This window comes from Seriola lalandi, unplaced genomic scaffold (genome assembly GCF_002814215.2).
Source record: "Seriola lalandi dorsalis isolate HSWRI2012SDOR001 ecotype SW California unplaced genomic scaffold, Sedor1 jcf7180002052890, whole genome shotgun sequence".
Taxonomy (NCBI): domain Eukaryota; kingdom Metazoa; phylum Chordata; class Actinopteri; order Carangiformes; family Carangidae; genus Seriola; species Seriola lalandi.
The window spans coordinates 1,467-1,957 of record NW_019523443.1 but is presented as its reverse complement, the minus strand read 5'-3'; positions in this window follow the sequence as shown (position 1 = coordinate 1,957).

Genomic DNA, 491 nt, shown 5'->3' with positions numbered 1-491 from the left:
CCCAACCTCACTGTCAGTGTAAACTCTCAATTTAAAACTAGCTAACTTAGGAAAATTCCTCAGTACAATGTTAATACGTCAATTAATACAAGATCATATAAACAAATAAAAAGCCTCTATGTTTAATTCTACTGTTTAAAAACAGCTGTATTCTGACCCGAGAGTTTCCACTCTGCATTGTTGTCTCTCCAGTCCAGCAGACAAAAGCTTCACTCCTGGATCCTGCAGGTTGTTGTCACTCAGGTCCAGGTCTCTCAGAGTAGAGGACTGGGAGCTGAGGACTGAGGACAGAGCTTCACAGCTTCTCTCTGAGAGGTTACAGACACTCAGTCTGAAGAGGAAATCCAAACAAAAACATTCAAAAACTGAATACTCTAAGTCATTATAGGCTTATGTCTTGCATACAAAAGCTTTAAACACTAACCTGAGACCTTCCAGTTTACAGTGTGGACTCTCCAGTCCAGCAGACAGCAGCTTCACTCCTGAATCCT